The sequence below is a fragment of the Camelus ferus genome, chromosome 14, assembly GCF_009834535.1.
Source record: "Camelus ferus isolate YT-003-E chromosome 14, BCGSAC_Cfer_1.0, whole genome shotgun sequence".
NCBI classification, from domain to species: domain Eukaryota; kingdom Metazoa; phylum Chordata; class Mammalia; order Artiodactyla; family Camelidae; genus Camelus; species Camelus ferus.
The window spans coordinates 36,450,975-36,467,040 of record NC_045709.1 but is presented as its reverse complement, the minus strand read 5'-3'; the positions used below and the strand labels follow the sequence as shown (position 1 = coordinate 36,467,040).

Below are 16,066 nucleotides of genomic sequence, written 5' to 3'. Positions count from 1 at the left end.
AATATAACACTTAGAAGGACTCTACTGGGTAAGGAATTTTATTTGAAAATTTTATTTTGTTTCTTTTGCCAGTAGGTGAGTATCGGAGGAAGAGCTATCTTAAACCAACAAATATACATCCTAAATACTTAAAAATAGCTCCTACTTGATGATCAAGTAGGCACTAGCAGTGAGTTTATGACTGTTGCAACACAAGAGAGTCCATGTTTGGCCCTTCTCTTCTGGCACATGTTGTACACATGGATGTGATAAGCAGGTCTTCACAATCTATACTAGAAGGGCCACGGAGATGGATATTTGGTGCTTTTCTACTCAGCATGCTTTTCATTTGGTTTGGGAAGCAGTTCCACGCAGTCGGAGAGCAGTGTCGTGACTCTCACTTTGGCTGGATGGAATGAAATCCCATCAGTGTGAACCCCAGGCTAAGTGAGTGAATGAGGATGTGCCCTGAACCTCGGTGATCTTAGTTTCGGTTTGGCCTTCTTTTTTACACCACTATCACCTTTCATGCAATTTAACCCTGTTTTTCTGCCATTTTAAAGAAAATTTAGTCACATGTAACTTACCCTTTGTGATGGTTTATTGATAGTTCCTGACCAACACTAGACTCTGTTACATTGACTGCTGGAGGTTATTTATGGGTAGAAATTAGAGTTGCATCAGAAAGCTAATAACAGGTGTTAATATTAACTACCACTGAATTATTCAAACCTCATTTTTTGGGATTGTTGCACTAAAACATCCTTTGTATAGTTTAGCTGTAAAATTAGTATTGCTTTGTTACCACAGATAGAAGAGAAGAAAAGAGAGATTTGTAAAACTAGAAAGTCATTCATTCACAACTTCCTCTTTCCTTGGGGGAAAACTTCAGGGTATTGTCAGTGTCTCAAATTCTCAGTGAAAGGAAAAGGACCGACTGCTGGATTGAAAATCTGATCATAATACCCCTTTATGTGAAATATTTTAGTAACTCTCCATTTTACTCAAGATAAAGAGCAAGCTCTTCCTTAGCATAGCATACAAGGCCTTTTATGATCTGACATCTGCTGCATTCAGTGATGTGCACTCACCTGAATGTGCCATTTTCCTTCTCACCTTGGTACATGCTGTTTCTTCTGCCTGAGAAGCCCCCTGTGTCTGATTTGCCCAATTGCGTGCACTCATCTCCTTAGGTTCTGGCTTAGTAATCTTTTGTAAAGGTGTTCTTGACTCACCAAAGGGAATTCGATGTCTTCCACCTCCATGTTCCTGTGGTATTTAGCAAACAGCTCAGGTAACACAATTAACATATTGTTTGTTTGCAAATCTGTCTTAATGTGCTAGATTGCAAGCTCTTTGAGGTCAAGCACCATGTCTTCTAATTTTTCTGTCTAGTTTATAAATTCAGGTATTGGTTGAGTGCCCCCTTCTGGCATGTAGATAAGTAAATGTTTGTTGAATGAATGCATGTTTTCATGCCTTGGCTCATTTTCTCCACAATTCAGTTTTTCAGATCTTTACATAATTTGTTTCATCATCTGTGAAATAATTATCACCTTCTTCTGACTATATTGCACGTTTCATGCTTCCCTGCACAACACTGATTTATTTTAGCATCATTTATCTTAGAATTATTTTTGTAATTAAAACAAAACTGCAGCACACTGTTAACATGTGCTCTTTGCCGTGTGCTCTCAGCCACTGACAGCTCCGGGGACCGTACCGTGCGCTCCTGGCCAGGCTGCGTTAGCACATCGTTCTACAGACGCTCCCAGCCAGTGAGCCCATGTGCAGTTCTGAGCTGAGTGGGTTCTGCAACACACGAACCTTGGTCTGCAGTGCTCTCTTTCTTTGTCACGTGTTTTGTACTCTGGTGAGCTTTTCTGCAGAGCAAGAGTTACCTTTTGAATGTTGAAATGTGGGCTTTATAAAGTGTTGTAAGGGTCTTCCAAATGACGTTCTGGAAAATGGAAGATAATATTTACCTGGTGGAAGTCCTTTGACATTATGAAGGGTACAGATACATCACTGTAGACTGGGCACGATGTTCAGCAGTTAAGAATGGCATCTGGAAGAAACCAGAGAGGAAAGTGTGTCGTGATTGCAGGAGGATTTTGAGGAGGGTGAAGGAGCAACTGCCACTGTGTGGTCTCCGTGGGGACTTCATGTCATGTGACTTGCATTAGTGCCAGTTCTCTCAGTGCCCATTTCTAGGAGCGCACCTACCATCCCCCATTCCCACTTCTAAATCAGGTGTGTGTATGCTCTTCATATCTCATGCAAGCTAGTAAAGCATGTGATAGGACAGACCCCAAATAACAAACTAGCAAGAAGTAATAACAGAAAGTAGCATTTCAATTTATCTTTTATTTTGAAAGCATGTTTTCTCCTTTTTGCTTGGTTTCTTAAGCATCCAGCCCTACCGCTTAGCTTATATGACACTGTCATAACATCATAGGTAATTTACTTCTCATGTGGGTATTAAGAAAAACATATGTATTTACACTAAATAATAGCACTTAAATGAAATGAATGTACAATTGAAACAAAAATCATCAATGGGTAATAGACAAAATACAAAAAATCTCCCGTGCTTACATTCTAGGAACACATATTTTTTTTCCCCTAAGGCAAAAGGTTTTTGGAAAGTGATCATCCACGAAGAATCTATGAACTTACAAACTCTGCTTTCTTTGAAGGCTGAGGGGCCCATCTTTGTTTTAATTCTGATATTTCCCTTTAAATCAAAATGAGTGATTCATTCGTAGGCTTTCACTGAATTTTTCAGATTAATTTGTTTATTCAAAAACTGTTAGGGAATGCCTGTTACATACTGTTCTGGGTCCAGAAAAAACAATTCCTTGCTCTAAGTGAATGTATTTTCTAGTGGGAAGATAGGAAACAAACAAATGGTATATGCCCGTAGGTAGTGAAAAGTGAGAAATAAAATAGGTTAACTGTCTGGAAAATATGCTAGGCTGGGGTGCAGGTGACTCTGAGATGAGGTGGATGGACACCACCACCTCTGAGGATGGGGCATTTGAGCACCCAGATGAAGCGGGAGTCCAGCTGTTTGGAATTCTTTGGAAAAAGCATTCCAGGCAGAAGGAACAGCTCTGTGACTGGAGCCCGCATGGCCAGTGTAAGGACCAACGACAAAAAGGCCAGTGTGGCCGGAGCAGAAAGGAGGCTGGACTTTGTTGGCCGTGGTGAGGATTTTGTACTTTATTCTTCCTGTGATGGTACACTTCAGGAGAGTCACTTGCCTTTTACTGGCTGTTGTGTTGAAAGTAGACCGCAGCGGGCGAACAACGTGGAATTAGGGAGACCCGTTATGAGGCAGCTGCAGCCCTCCAGGTGGCCAACTGCGTGATGACAGAAGCCGTGGCCCTCCAGACTGACCTCATTCCCCAGACACGTAGTCATATCTTGGCTGCCAGAATCCAGGTTCTTCACGTGCGTTGAATACTCTGAGCCTGTTATCCCGACTTCACGCTTCAGGCAGACTGGATTCAAAGCTACCTCAGGGACTAGTCCTCTTCACATTACAAAAGCATGTTTCCCGTAAAGTATCATCATTCTCCAGCTAGTTCAGTATCATGAAATCCGATTACACTGACCACATTTATTACAGATAAATTTTTTTCCCCACTGTTGACATTACCCAACAAGTGAATTTCAGAACAATGGAATATTTCCAATTAAGACGAAGACATCTCAATTTGTATTCACTCTTATTTTGATAAAATATGAGTCCAACCAATTCTTATGTAATGATTATACCTGTAAATGATTTTCAATTAGTCAGTTTCCAAAAACAAAACAATAAAATCACTTATAATTAAAAGAATTACAAACTCTGAAGTCGTTTGCTAGCTCTTCATTTAGAAACACAGTACAAATGCAGTGGGCACCTGCTCGGGTTTTTTTGGGCACGCATTCTTTCACACCATGAACTTGCATTAAGCCCTGGAGTGAGAAACATAATCAAAGAAACTTACGATGGATGCCTCTTTGGAAAATTAATGCCTCTCTTTTTTTTTTCAATGAGTAGTACTTTATATAGGTGCTAATAACTTACTATACACATTAAAATAATGCACAACTGGGTTATGTGATTCTGGCATTTCATTGTGGATAAATTGTTGCAGGTTAGCTGGCAAGAGCTACCCAAGTGAGTCAGGGGAGTGGTGAGTTGAGCACTTGTCCCACAGAGAGGCCACCCTGGGACTGAGCCCAGGCTGTGTCTTTGAAGAAGCATGTGGTTTGGAACAAACAACCCATTGACGCCTCTCGCTTCTCCAGTAAATGGAATAAACATAGTACTAGCCTCTTAAAATCATTGTGAGGATTAAATAGGTAATATGTTTAAAGCACTAGAACAGCAAAAATGGCAAGCACGAAATAAATGTGAGCTTTTATTATAATATCCTGCAGTTTGCTGCCTGAAGCCTTGAAGAACTTTGCAGTGCTTCGATTGACTTCCTAGAGAAATCTCTCTTTGGCATTAGTGAGAAAAATCTGCGAAATCCATATTTGACTTTTTGAAGACAAAATGCGTGTGTGACATAGGAGTTCATACCCAGGTTTACACTACTTAAAAAATATAAATGACTAAGAGTTAGTTTGTGCCTTTTTGTGGATTGCTCTTTTTTTTATAGACTTTTTTTCTTATAGCTAAAAAAAAAAAAAGAGAAGTCAAATATTAGTCTTTGTAAGTCACAGACGTGTAAAATAGTTCATTACAAGCCTTCCTGTGGGTGTGCGTGTGCCTGCAAGTAAGGGAGAGACAGAGAGAGAGAGAGAAAGAGAGAGAAACTGTAACCTACCAGCTTTCCAAAACTCTGTACAAAAAACAAAAAAATCAGGAGGGCCAGTAAATAACCATTCTTTATCAACCCCAGACAGTCAGCTGATTTGCCAGTGCAATTTGGTATTACTAGATTTGGGCCAAGTACCAGGATGAAATTTCATTTGGTATGCATATCACAAATAGTGGTTCCTAAGGCTTTTCAGTCGATGAGGTGGTAGAAAAGACAGCTTCTCTCTACAGGTAGGTGAGCTTCTTTCGTTTATTGCATATGCCTTCCCCAAGTAAGCATGCCCTAGTAGTCACAGCTCTGTGGCTGATTGGTGCTGGGGATGTTTCAAAGGCTCTAGAAAAATGTCTGTGCCCCTGAGAAAGCCAAGAGAGAGGAAGGAGATCTTCATACCATCACTCAAAATATGGAATCGCCATTTTCGTAGGTCAGATATGGGCATTTCCATCTGATTCAACCTCAACTGTAGTTTTTAAAAAGACAAAAATTCTGCTAAAATATAAAGGAGGTACCTTTGCTCTAAAACCCAGTAGTGAAGGGGAGCCCTAGACTTCAGGCTGGGGTCTCTGCAGCCGGTCACAGCTGTGTAATTATGTACAGCTAATACACTTCATAACCTTATTTCAGGGTTACTATTCGCATTGCCTCTATTTGTGTTTTTAGAATCCAGCTTGTAAACCCTATAATTAGGAAGAAGTATCAAAGTGCCTACTTACACACTTTTTATTTGTTTTCTGGGGTTGTAATTGTCTGTAAGCGCTTGCATGGCTGACAATTCAGCAAACGGAACAGTTTCCAAATACCCTCATTGCAGCCTTCTTGATGGTGTTTTCTGTTTCATTCCTCACCTTGAAGCTATTCAGTTTTTCCCCAGCTTTGATTCCACTCAAAAGTAGGAAAATGTTTGTTTTCAATTAGAGTCTTACATAGCTTGATAGTTAAAATCGAAGACATAAGTCATTTGACTTCCACCGGTTAAGAGATTGCTGCTGTCTTCTCTGTTTTGGAGGAGTGCCGGGATTTCTTTCTTAAGTCAGCTGCCTCTAAATTCCTGGTACTATGTGCAGTTAGCTGATGGCAGCCTTCTACATACAGCTGGTCCCTATTCCCCATGTATCTTTTAAAGAATTTCTTCTTCTCTTGTTCCCATAAGGAATACGTGTCACGGGTTGAATTGAATTATTTTGATGATATGTGCTTACTCCCGGACAAAGGATAAATATGACTGCCCTGTCTTTGGGAAGGTTTTAGTTCTGTTCTGTATGACCTTAAGACTGATAAACTGGTAGAGTTACTATTCTCTACTCATTGAATCACCTAGGGAGATTTTAAAATCCTGAGATCAGGTTGAATCCCCAAACAATTACATCAGAATCTCCTGGGGTGGCATCAGCGCCCCAGCAGTTTTCACAGCTCCCTAAAGCCCTCTAGGGGATTCCAACGTGTTACCGAGAAGGGGAACCACGGAGTTTGAACAGATAAAATAAAAAAATGTTTAGTGGGTGGGGACATGTATAAATTATCACTTAACCCATAAAGCAAGCATGGTGTATTGGATTTAGAAGGACTTGGGTCTGAAATTCAGGTCTCTCACATGGTATGTGACCTTGGATGAGTTACTTAAATATTTCTGAGCTTCTGTTTCATCAGTTGTTAACAGTGTTGTTGTGAGGATTAAATGCCTGGGTATATCATCCAGTAGACCTCAGTAATATTAGCTCCTTCTTTCTCTCCTACCTTCTTTAATATAGAGTTTATTTCAGAGGATACTTCAGTGATTAAATATGTGATTTTTCTTCCCTGGTGGTTATTTAGAGGTTCATATGTTTTATTTGTTTATTTATTTATTTATTTATTTATTTATATTACTACCTATAACATATATTATTTTATAATATATATTTATGATATATAATTTTTATAAAATATTATTTATATGATCTATGATTTGCATTCTTTATATGATGTTCTGTTACTGTTATGTATTTATTATTATTTTACTTTTTATTTTGAAACAATTTTAGGAAAAAAATTACAAAGATAGAACTGAAAGTTTCCAAATACCCTTTGCCCAGCTTTCCCTAATGTTAACATTTTGCAAAACAATAATACCTTTATCAAGAGTAAGAAATCAATATTGGTACAATGCTGTTAACTAAAGAATAGACTTGAGTGTGATTTCACTAGTTTTCCACTAATGTCCTATTTCTGTTCCAGGATCCAACCCAGGCTCCCACATTGTATTCAGTTGTCATATTTCCTTAGTTTTTCCCATTCTGTGATAGTCTGTGGTAGTTCTTGATCTTTCCTTGCTTTCATGACTTTGACATTTTGAAGAGCACTGGTCAGTTATTTTCGAGACTGTCTCATAATTTAGCATTGTCTTATGCCTACTTATAAGTAGAGTTGATGCCTTTTTGGCATGAATACCACCGAAGTGATGCACCCTTTTCAGTATTAGGGGTGCATGATATTGGTAGTGTGGGGCTTTTTACATAGTTAATGGTAGAGTTAGTGAAATGAGACATTAAAGAGAGCTATATTAGTTTCCTAGAGCTAGTCATAGTAAGTACCATAGACAGGGGGGCTTACACAGCAGAAATTTATTTTCTCATAACTCTGGACCCTAGAAGTCTGAGATCAAGGTGTTGGTAGCATTAGTTTCTTTTGAGGCCCCTCTCCTTGACTTGTAGGTGGCTTTCTTTATTGTCTTCACACGATCTTAACTCTGTGCATGTCTGGGTCTTAACCTCTTCTTATGAGAACACCAGTCATACTGGCTTAGAGCCCATCCCAGCGACTTCATTTAACCTTAATTACCTTTAAATGTTCAAATCCAAACACAGTCACATTCTGAGGGACTGAGGGGTTAGGACTTCAACATATGATTTTTTTCAGAGGGAGAGAATGACACAATTTAGCCCATAACAGGTTCCTCTCAAGCAGGGACATTCACTGACATAGAAGAGGCAAAGGATTTTGCCAGGATGGTAAATGGTCTGCAGTACTTCTTAGAAATAGAAGCAGCTTCTTAGCAAATTGGAGAAAATGATCACAGCACACGTAGTGAAACTCAGTGTGGACAAAATGCACAAAGGGAGAACCAAACTGCTTAAGCATTAGATGGAAGACAGTTGATTCAAGAACATGATGCGGAGGGAAGGAAGAGCTGGTACTTGGAGTTATAAATGACTCTTTAAAAAAAAAAATCTCGTGCCAGTGTTCTGGCCAAAAAAGTCAACATGATATGGGGATACTGCAAGATATTTAAAGGGCCAGAAATCTTTTTAAGGAAACATTGGGAAGGGCTTATTCAGCCAAAAAAAGAAATTGCTGATGAGGGATTTAATAATCTCTGAGTACTGTATGTGAGGGAGTTCATAAACCAAGGACAGTGACCAGCTGTTTCAAAACTTTACAAGAACAGATTTCAAGTAAACAGGCTCAAATGGCAATGGATGAGATTTAGATTTGAATCGAAGAAAAATTTTCTGACAGAAATGGTGATTAAATACCAGGAAGGTTACAGATGGAAGAAGCATGGTATTGTTAAGAAGAACATTAGTGCTGGAGTTAGATACCTCGGTTTTAAATAGTAGCTCTACCATTCAGTTGTATGATTTTGGACAAAGAACTTAATCCTTTAATGATAACACTATTGGATTATTGTTTTTAAGAATGGAATGAGCTTCTATAAGTAATTTTAGCAGATTTACTAATGTAAATTTAGCAGATGGAGAAGAGAGCTTGCCACCAAATAATTGTTAGTTTGATTGATTGCTACTACCCTGTATGATTTCTTTTCTTAGATGAGTCTAAAGAATACAGTCAGTTTTCTCTGCTCAGTCTGAACTAGTATATACGGTATTATTTGAAGTCCAGTGCTTTGAGCTCTAAGACTGTACATTTTCTATCACACAGTGATTTGAGGCTTAAAAGCCTAACCCCCTAAGAATCCAGGTAAAGCAGATATGCTATCGGCTCAATGCAAAATTATAGGGACTAGGTAAACTCTTTGCTATCAGAATAATGCAGGGGCTTGTGTTTGGGGAAAAGCATGAATTATTTGACAAATCGTAGTTTATAAAATTCAGCTATGGTTAACCGCTGTGTATGATTGGATTTCACAGAAATATTTTTCTATTGTAGATTTAAACCCCTTAACAGATAAGAAACCCTGACCGAAAGGCACGGGAAAATCTAGGGGCTCATTCATAGAATCCAAATTGATGTTGAGCACTACGCCTTCACAATGTGATGCAGCTGGCCTGCTGTGTGTTCACTCTCTGGGACAGCATTGCACTGGCGTCTCAGCAGAGCTTTGGGGTCTAATTTGGGTCTTACACTTCTGAGTTTGAGAACATCTCACAGTCTTTCAATTTCCCGTGTATGAAATTAGAATAACCCTAATTTCTGGCTTCATAGGGCTTATTAATTTTAAGTGTATGCAGGTGTCTCCCAGGTCTCACCGGCATGAGGAATACAAATGATGTCACATTTAAGTTAAATTCTAACTGCTCCCTTTGCCTGGGAAACTGTCGGAGGTGAAATCTCTCCCTTCTGGATCCTTCAGAATTACCTCCTTTGTCTAGCATTTTTCCCGGATGGTGCCTCCGTGAGCCTGTGATGCCAGGCTGGGCACTGTCTGGCCCTTTGCTCCACAGCAGAGTTGACTTCAGGCTCTCCCAAGGCTGGGGTCCTCACTGGTGCCATGATTAGAGCCTCCATCCAAAGTATCTGCTTGTGTTGGCACCTGGGCTCCTGCTGCTGGACTGCTGTCCTCTATGCTGGTCTCAGAGGGCTCTGCTCTTCTCTCTGCCACCTTGGACTTACAGCAGCAGCTCAGAGATGGCTCAGGGGACGTGCGCCATCCGGACTGCATTCTCACTGGCCACTCACTGTGGCTCCTCTCATAGGTTACAGGTCCCTTCAGCCATTCCATCTGGTGCTGCTTCCCTGCTCAGCCACATAATATTGTCCTGCTTGATCACAGCGTGCTCTTTTTCCAGCCCCCCCAACCTGTCTCCATCTTTCAAAGGCATATTACCTCCACTATTTATGTCTACCCTTGAGGTAGATTCCCTGGGGTCCAGGCCTAAGAAAACAATACCAAGAGAGAGGATGGAGTTCCCCTTTTCCCCCCAGTTTAGTCCCACCCTCCAAGTCTCACTGGCTGTATCTCCAAGGTGATTGACAGTGGGAATGCCCAGTTCCTTCAGATGCCACCCTCTACTCACAGGGGTGTAGTTTTAAAGACAGTCACACTCCTGAAAGCTGTAGTCCTATGACACTGAACTTCTTCCTTACATCTTCTCCTTCTTGATTATAAGAGCGAACAGAGGTCCTTTAATTTAGAAATTTCTCAGTGTCTGTGGATTTCACTTTTACATAATGCCACATGTTGCACTTCTAGCTTGAGTTTTATCCAGCCTAGTTGAGTTCCTTTTCAAAGATCTTCCACCATCTGAGTGTTCTCAGGCTCTGCTTACCCGTGAGCAGACAGCTGGGCTAAAACATGTACTTGCCACAAGGACGAGGAATGGTTGGCAAGCGCTGATTCTCCAAATAGAAGACCCTGTGTGGAGATGCAACTCTTGCCTATTGCATAACCATCTCTTATGGAACAACTTAGTTCCTCAAAGCCCCAGCGTCTCAAATTTTCCACTGTACAATATGTTCTTTGTTTTACATTTGCATAACTGAATGGTCTACAGCTACATCTTTCTTAGAACAAAAGCATGGTCAACACTAAAGTACCTTCTTCTCATCCCATTTCATGCCCTCATGGTACAAGCTTTGAAATGAATGAGTTTTTCCGCCTCTTAAGATTCCAGGTTCTAATCCCTCTACCCAGAAGGGAGCATTGGTCTCTTCTGTCTCCAGTACTTGGCCTGGAAATAGAACTTTCCACTTATTTTTGCCTTTTTCCCTTTCTACTTGGGACTAAAATATTTGCCCAAATGATACCTTATCCCTACTCTGGGCCCATTAGTGTGCTCTCTTACGGAAGAATTAATAGAGTCACAAAGTCCTTCAAAATTATGGCTAATGAAGCCTGTAGAAATATGCAAATTGCCTTAGTGGGCATAGATTACATTTATTACATATTTTAAATTGCTGACCTAATCCTGAGAAACTTTATTATATTGTATTTAATGATGTACGTTATCACATCTTTAACAAATAATGAGAAATTTTATTTTTCCTCTTAGCCCTTTGATCTTTTCTTTTAAATAATATCTTCTGTAGTATATTGTTAATAAAGAAGAAAACCATTGTGCTGAATAATGGTTCATTGGTTAAAAGGCTCCATATTATTCGAATTATTTACTGTTTTGTATCATTTGCATTCTTCTCCGAGTTTAGAAGTTTATTTGTGTTGCAGTAATATTATGATCAGACTTACTCTGAAAAAGCTAATGGAACTAGAAAAGAAGTTTCACCGGCCTCCGTCAGGTTGAAATCATCAGGTTCTTCACACTAAATGTTCTTTAGCAAAAGGTCAGCAAACTCATCTTCATTGTTATAAAATGTGGGCAGAAATGAGAAGAAAGTGAGAGGACAAAAATGAGAGAATCAAAATTACTTATAATTATATCTCTATGCAGTAATAATAACTTTATTACTGTGTTGCATATGTGGCTTGACATTCTAAATGAGCTGTATGAAATTAATACCAATAAAACTATGGAGACAATTACTGGCAATTGTATAAAATAAAAGGTCTTTAAGCTCTTTTTAAAATATTGAAAATCATCAGTGAAGAGTGTGTGGCAATTTTCCTTCCTTTTTTTTGACTTTAAATCCTAAGGAGGCTTATTTGGCTAATAAATGGTAAGAAAAATGAATCTGGGAACTAGCCAAAGCCACAGACTATTTAAATTTTTTAAAAAGTATTTTCCATCAATTCTGTGTTCTGTTTTTATTCAGGGTAAAATAACTGGATGATAGTAAAATTCTCAGTTCTGATAAGAATGTTGTACTTAGTGTTCTAGTCCTTAACTGAGCAAGGGTGACATCTTTATATAGTGGAGAATGTCATCTGAATATTGCTGTATTTTCCAATGCTAGGCAAGTATGCCTATGACTAAATTTAGACCAGGAGATTGAGTACCTGGTGCTTTTTTTGGGGGGGGGGGTAGGTAACTAGGTTGTTTATTTATTTGTTTATTTAGTTAAATGGAGGTACTGGGGATTGAACCCAGGACCTCGTGCATGGTAAGCATGCACTCTACCCCTGAGCTATACCCTCCCCCTACTGGTGCATTTTTAAGAGTCTTATAATTAACACTTGTTGTGGGCTAAGGTTGTGTTCCTCCCATATCCATTTGTTGAAGTCCTAATTCCAAACACCTCAGAATGTGATTGAAGATCGAGTCTTTGAATAGATAATTAAATTAAAATGAGGTCATTAGGGTGGGTCCTAATCCAATGTGACTGGTATACTTATAAAAAAGAAAGAATTTGAACACACAGACATACACAGAGGGAAGACGATGTGAAGGTACAGGGAGAAAATGGTTATCTATAGTCCGGGGAGTGATGTCTCAGAAGAAACCATCCCTACCAACACTTTGATCCCTGCCTTCTAGACTTCAGAATTGTGAGAATGTGAATTTCTGTTGTTTAGGATACCCAATCTATGGGATTTATTATGGAAACTGTAGCACAATAATACAACACCCAGGGTTTTCTTTCTTCTTATGTGCTACATACCAACCCTAATCATCATGATTGCCTCAGTTCCTTGCCTTCGTTGACCAATGGTTGCCTCAGCCTTGGGCTTAGTTGTCTGAACGGCTCCCTAGAGCACCCTTGACGTCTAGTCAGATGACTTACTGGCCTCCAAATTCAGGTCAAGTTTGCCCAGACTTGGAGACTAGTTCTGAAGGATATCAGGAAGGTGACAGATGGCTCCATATCACAGTCCCTTCTGTTGCTGGTGGCTCTGCCTCTAATCTTACAAGATCTTGACCTTACCACCTCTACCAAGATGGATGATTCTCTCCCCAGGCTTCCTACACTTCCTCTTGAGCTTTTTTGGGTGACCTAGTCTCTAGACAGAACTAACTTTACATTGGTTGCTTTTATGAGGACTGAACATTCCTTATCTTTTAGATACTTACCATGTTCTAATTTGTACACTAATTTTTTTGCTTGTGTTTTACCTCCCCTGAAGATGATTAGTCCCTTAACTAATTTTCTTCATAAATTATAAAAAAAAGGTTAATTGAAAGTATGCTAGATTTGACAGCCTCCCTTCTTGATTGAATAATGCCTTTTTACACCTATAACTGAGCTGTTTGTCTTGGTGGACAGAACCAGTGTTGTCTGCCTTTGAATTTTCTGCCTTTCTCTCTAGGTAAATTCTCAAACCTACCCTCAAGCTCAATCCATTTATTTTCTCTATTTCTGAGGGTGTCAATATTTGATCCTAACCTTGAAGCACTCTGGTAGTTTAAAAAATGAAAATTCAAAATGAAGTGGTTAAACTTGACCAATAGCTAATGTTATTTAAGAAGACAACTGAGAAAATAGAGGACCTTAGACATAAATTCTGCTAATTTTCCCTCCATTCATTCTTAAAACCTGACCATATAGCTTTACATGTTCCCTTTTTTTCTTACCTTCCAAGAGAAAACTGTCTCCATTCCTTTCCAAGATGAACCCCTCCAGGGAGTCTGTCTGTATTTTCCATGACTCTAATTTTGCATAGACTTTTCTGTATGAAATGCCCCCTCTCTTGTGTTAGCCTGACACACTGCCCGTCCTGAAAGCATCAGCTCCAACATCTTTGAGAGGCCTCTCAGACTCCTCAATGACACTTAGATGCTCCTTTCCCTGTGTGGTCTCTTCAGTTGCACACATAGCCATTAAAACACATAACTCAGGGTAACTGTCTGTATCCCAACTAATCCATAAACCTCTGGGTGGATGGGAAGGCAGGGAGTGATAAACACAGTGCTGGGATTTCTCATGCATGGGTTAGATGAATATACAGAGAATCCTTCACTTCTTTGACCCTCAAACCCAACTTCTAGGCAGAGTCCTTTCGTAAACTTGTAAACAAACTCTAGTTTCATCTTTAAAAAAATAAAGAAGGAAAAGAAGAAAAGAAAAAAGGAAGGATAGAAGGAAGAAGAAAAGGAAAAACTCATTTTATCTATTCTTCCTCTAAACCACCACCATATTTCTCCTTGTGGTGTCAGACTTAAAAAAAAAGGCTGGATGTAAAAAAAAAAAATCACAAATTTTCTACATTTTCTTTCCTATTCACTTCTCAGCCAATGAAATCTGCCTTTAACCATTTCGACTTTACCAGCATTGCTCTTCCAAGGGTCATGAGTGAACTCCAAAGTGCAATGTCAATAAGAGTTTTCTCAGGCTTTGTTTATCTGATATGTTCACAGTAGTGGACTCCTGATCTCTTAGAATTTCTATTTTCTTTGCTTCTGAAATGTAGTTCTTTCGTAATTTCTCTCTTTTCTCTTTCTCATCCTCTTTGGATGCCTCTTCTGTTTTGAACTAGAATCCAGAATGCCCAAATCCTAATCTGTGGCTCTTTCTACTACATTACTTGCTCCTGCCCTATCTTTTTCTAGGGCACCATCATTTGTTTTATCAAAAATTCTTACCACCAAAGGTATCTATTGAGATATTCATCAGTCCAAAGGAAAGGTAATCAAAGATCAGCATTATCATTTCCTGGTCTACTTTGGAACTCCCATGCCTTGCAAGATTTGGGAATTTCGTTGTTCAAATTATAATGTATTCATCTGTACTTTTGTATAAATTTGTGTTTTAAAATTACATTTCACATTTTCAACTCTGTCCGTTTTATCATACTGTGTTTATAGTGCTGTATATAGTTATCAGCGTTGTTTATCTTATGATTAAAAAGCTTAGAAGGATATTTATAAGTTCTACACATTACTGGCTGAGTTGTTTTTCCCAAAATTCATATAATTTAGAATGTGGCTGTATTTGGAGATAAAGTCTTCAAAGAGCTTATTAGTCAGAATGAGTCCTTTAGGGCAGTCCCCAATTCAATCAGACTGGAGTCCTTATAAGAAGAGGAAATTGGGACACACAAAGAGGATCCTAGGGATGTGGGTGCGGGGAGGAAAGGCCATGTGAGGACCCAGTGAGAAGGTGGCCATATGCAAGCCAAGGAGAAAGCCCTCAGGAGAAACTAACCTGCTGACACTTTGATCTTGGACTTCCCACCTCCAGAGCTGTGGGGAGATAAGTTTCTGCCGTTTAAGCCCCCGAGTCTGTGGCACTGTGTTATGGAAGCTCCAGCAAACTAATAACAATCCAGCAGCAAAAGTAAACACTCAAATATATTTATTGATAAAGTTCCAAGTAGAGGATATTAAAGGAGGGGAAGGGCCTCATCTTCCTCTTTTTCTCTTTTAGTTCTTCTTGTTATCCTCACAAATTCTTCATAGGAACAGTCTTCAGGGCAATGGTCAGTGGTCTAGAAGGCCATGGTAGGTACCAAATATGCCATGAATGTTCCTCAAACAACTTAACCCATCTTGAGATCCATTCCCTCTTTGTCCCTTGACTAACCTAACCTTAATTCTGCTTTTGGAGTGCCGAGTTTACCAACTCAAGTTGCCTCCCCATGGGTTCTTCACACCCATGCAAACCAGGCTCAGTTCTCCTGCAGGGCACTAATTTACCCTCTTTCCTGGAGATCACACTGACTACCCAGTCTGCACCGATCTCTTTCTTCTCATCCTCAGTCCCTTGTTGTTCATGTGGCTGAATAGTCATTTTCAGTTTCATTTTGTTATTCGTCTTCAATGTTATGTCTTCTTTGCTTTGAAGATTTTATATTTTCTGGAGGCAAGGAGAGTGTGATCACCTCTTTCTCATTTCTCCCCTTCCCCGCCATCTCTGCCCATGTCTCCATCCCAGAGGAGCTGGTGCACCACTGAGCACACCTGGATGCTTACTTACTGAATCAAATTCAGAGGATTTGACAACTCTGATTCCTGATGACTGTTTGGGGGTGGAAACAAGTGATCAGAAACAGGGCTGGTATAACCACCAACATCTAAGAAATGAATGGAATGTTTGAATGTAAAGATAGATTTATTGTACTAGACTAAAACTTTGTCTTTTCTTACTGTAGTCAGTTCATGATCTGCCAGGGAAAAGAGAACTGATATTGATGGTTCAATACATCTGGTGAAAAGGTGCTTAAATTATTTAAGGGGAACTTTTGTTTTCCCAGTAATTCTACTGGGGATACTTCT

At 39.4% G+C, this 16,066-nt stretch overlaps 1 protein-coding gene and 1 non-coding gene across 2 annotated transcripts in view; one reads left to right on the top strand and one right to left on the bottom strand.

Annotated features, from left to right (window-relative positions):
* The window catches only part of HS6ST3 (heparan sulfate 6-O-sulfotransferase 3), a 582,522-nt gene that overhangs the window by 268,674 nt on the left and 297,782 nt on the right, over positions 1–16,066 (top strand). The window lies entirely within an intron of this gene.
* Positions 11,980–12,051, bottom strand: TRNAG-ACC. Its single transcript has one exon. It is a non-coding gene; the product is annotated as a tRNA-Gly (tRNA).